The sequence below is a fragment of the Ovis canadensis genome, chromosome 3 (genome assembly GCF_042477335.2).
Source record: "Ovis canadensis isolate MfBH-ARS-UI-01 breed Bighorn chromosome 3, ARS-UI_OviCan_v2, whole genome shotgun sequence".
Lineage (NCBI taxonomy): Eukaryota > Metazoa > Chordata > Mammalia > Artiodactyla > Bovidae > Ovis > Ovis canadensis.
Genome location: NC_091247.1, coordinates 143,012,316 through 143,015,986, shown reverse-complemented (window position 1 = coordinate 143,015,986; position 3,671 = coordinate 143,012,316). Strand labels below are relative to the sequence as shown.

The 3,671-nt window shown below is 50.1% G+C and overlaps 1 long non-coding RNA gene across 1 annotated transcript; it reads right to left on the bottom strand.

The window, feature by feature from the left end:
- Positions 1 to 283: 283 nt before the first annotated feature.
- LOC138435798 (uncharacterized) lies at positions 284 to 1,736 on the bottom strand. The gene is made up of 3 exons (XR_011255234.1): positions 1,426 to 1,736; positions 708 to 930; positions 284 to 517 (listed from the first exon to the last, which is right to left on the bottom strand). It is a non-coding gene; the product is annotated as an uncharacterized lncRNA (long non-coding RNA).
- Positions 1,737 to 3,671: the final 1,935 nt, after the last annotated feature.

Sequence of the window (3,671 nt, the reverse complement as noted above, 5' to 3'; positions counted from 1 at the left end):
TCCCAATGCAGGGGACATGGGTTCAATCCCTGGTCAGGGAACTAGATCCCACGTGCGGCAACTAAGAGTTTGCCTGCTGCAGTGAAAATTGAAAACACCATATACCACAACTAATGGGATCTTCCCAACTCAGAGATCGAACCAGGGTCTCCTGCATTGCAGGCAGATTCTTTACCACCCGAGCCATCAGGGAAGCTCCAACTAAAATCCAGCACAGCCAAATAAATAATAATAATAATAAACACTTTTTAAAAAGAAACACGTTACATCACACCCCAAAACATAGACATGTTCACACTTTATCTATATATACATTTATGTATAAATATATATTTATCACACACACACACGTTCATACTACAGTAGCGGATGAGGAAGTGGCCGGACCTGGGAAACTGGAAAGGGAGTATGTGTGGCTCAGCCTTCACATCATTTCCAAGCTCACTCGCATGTTCCTGAGCGCCTTTCCTCCCTTAGACTTCCTCCAGCATGACAGCTCCCTATGAAATTAAAGTTCCTGGGGAAAAAAAAAGAACATTAAATTTCCCCAAACAGTCACTTTACTAAGTACCATGTAATCTGCTTGTACCTGGGAGCTTTTAGCTGCATGCCCTCTTCCAGGAGCACCCTGCTCCTTGATGGTCCCCACTGGTATCCTTTCATCCCTTAGATCTGGGGTTTTAGTGTCATCTGCCCAGAGGACTCACCTTAACTGAAGTAACCAGTTGACAACTCCCTTTCGTGTTCTCTGGCACTGGTCACCACGATCTTTTCCTGGCATGTGTTTTTCGTGTACCTATTTTTGGTTGCCTTTCTCCTCCACTCTGGTAAGGCAGACTTGCACGTGTGCTTGCTGAGTTGCTTCAGTCATATCCAACTCTTCGAGAGCCTATGGGCTGCAGACCGCCAGGCTCCTCTGTCCGTGGGATTCTACAGGCAAGAATACTGGGGTGGGTTGCCATGCCCTCCTCCAGGGGATCTTCCTGACCCAGGGACTGAACCTGTGTCTCTTACGTTGCCTCTTGGTGGGGTCTTTTCAGTACCATTTCCTGCCATATCGCTAACTAGAATGGTAGCTGGAACCCAGCAGGTGCTCAGTGACTGAGGACAGACTGAAGGAATGAGCCTGACCCAGACTCTCTCTTTGGGCCTCAGCATCCTTATACAAAATGTGAGGCTGGACTTGCTCTCTGGGAGCCTCCCAGCTCACCCCCAGTCCAGTCTTCCAGGGCATGCCAGGGGATGTGCCCCAGACAACCAGAGTCTGGCATTGGTTGGACTGTGAGGGTCAGGCAGTCACCCCTTAACCCACAATCCTGTTTACTGACTGAGGACAAACATGGAGGAAGGACAGATATTTGCTTCCAGGTTAGTGAAGGCCAAGGGCATAAACCCCGGCACAGAGCAAATAGCGGAAAGGCAGACCCGAAGCCAGACAGACAGAATGAGAACAGCGGTGTCGGCTCTCTTGCGTGCCAGGCTCCATCTACACTGTCTCACTCAGTCCTCGGTCCTCCAAGGGTCCAAGAGGTGCTACAGGACTTCATTAGCATCTCCGCTCCAGAGTCAGCCCCACTAGCTTGAGAACCAGACTCCACATATCCAGAGGCCTCACAGGAAGAGAACCCAGGCTCAGATCATGCAGCCCGGGGTTCGCATCCTGGTCCCAGCTGTTCCCAGTTATATGAACTGGGTGAATTACTCCATCTTTCATTGAGCTTTGCTTTTTCTGAAATGGAGGTGGCAATATTGCATTACCTTGTGTTCTTTCCACCACTTCCTGGGGATGGGACTCTTTAAGCAAATCAGGAGTCTCCACTGGGTTTGCCAATCCACCTGACTTCCCGGGGCTCTGGGCCTCCGGCCACAACGTGTGGGTTGAAAGCCTTGGCCCAAGTTCAGTGGGCTGTGGTCTGTGTCCATGTCCAGGGCCCAGCACCGACTGCCTTGTGACCTTAGGCAACCTCTGTGAGCCTTGGCAGAGATTTTGAATTTCTTGAGCCAGAGTTTCATGCACAGCTGGGACATTCTTCTGCTCACCAGTTCCTAGACGCTCCAACCCCAACACTTCCTCTTCCCTGAAGGAGACAAAACAGAATGTGACACAGAGAGCACTCAAGTCTGTTATTATTATTAAAAGCCTTTCCTTCCCTCTTCCAGTTTTCTCCAGACTGAATAATCCAAATCCTTGTCTCTTGCCTTCTCAAGAGAAAACCCTGAGCCCTCCCCCGACACCTCTCCTGTGCCACCTCTGGACATCACCTATGTCTTCGGGCAGCACTGAGTCCAGCTGAGGACTCCGACGGGCAGGGGACAGGGTTGAATGAAACAGGCCTGAGAAACAGCCCTGCGTCCTGGAGGACCCTCAGGTCCATTAGCAAGGCCTTTGCCACCTGCAAGGCACCTGAGCTCTGTATTCTCCTTGCATTAGTTCACTTCAACCTAGCTACAACTCTGGTGGTTTAGTCACTCAGTTGTGTCCGACCCTTTTGTGACCCCATGGACTGTAGCCTGCCAGGCTCCTCTGTCCGTGGAATTCTCCAGGCAAGAATACTGGAGTGGATTGCCGTTCCCTTCTCAAGAGGATCTTCCCAACCCGGGGATCGAACTCACGTCTCTAATGTCTACCATGTTGGCAGTCAGGTTCTTTACCACTAGTGCCACCTGGGAAGCCCACTGAGGCTTAGGCAAGTGCTGTTTTATTGATGATGAAGCCTGAACCTAATTGGTGGGGTGTGGGCTCCTAGATTCATTGGACTCCCCAGCTCCTCCTTTGAGTCAGGTGCTGTCACAGTGGGACGAGCCCCGAGCTGCAGAAATAGAGTGGCTCTTCTGCAGGGAGGGAAAAGAACGCCACAGTGGGGGAAGCTTCCCACTGTGGGAAAACAAGAGGGAAACAAGACAAAAGGATAGAAAGGATGTAAGACCCAAAAGGTTCACATTACAATCAACATTTACCAGTGCTGAGGGGATGGGAGAGGCGGTAATGCGAGATGGGTGGGATAAGGCTGGAAATTTTCAACAGAAGGTAAGGATGGGTGGGGCAGGGTTGAAGAATGGTCGCGGTCATGGAAAGAATTGCCCTCACCCCCACGCCTATGAAGATCCAAAAGATCAGGAAGGTGCTAGTGTGTGAGCTGTGTTTATTTTTTCCGAAGTCTAAAAATACAGCGAAAAGGAAACATACACACACACACAAACTAACCTAACCAGAAATGGGAAAAAGTGGTCACAGCAACAGCTGAGAAATCGGAGTCAGGAATTTCAGGAACCCGGATAACTCGGTTACTGGAGCTTGGAAATTCCACCTCATGACGAGCTCTTAAAAGCTGCCAGCTTCCGATCAGAGTCTGGAGCACTTTCCAGCAGTCTGGGGTGGGGCGGACAGGGAGGAGGGAGGAGGAGGTGAAAGCCTTCTACCGAGGGCTGACCTGTCATCTTGAGGGGCTGTGGGTGTGGAACGAATAAGGGGTAGGGTCCTCCATTTAGCCCCCTCTCATAGTAATAATAACTGTAACAAGAATAACCCCTTACCAAGTGTTCACCATCTCTCAAAGTAAGAATTATGAACCCTACTGTACAGATGAGGACTTAGAGGCACGGAGAAGTTAAGTAATTTGCCAAAGGTCTGACAGCTAGCCAATGACAGATCTGGGGAAATTTTTGAGATC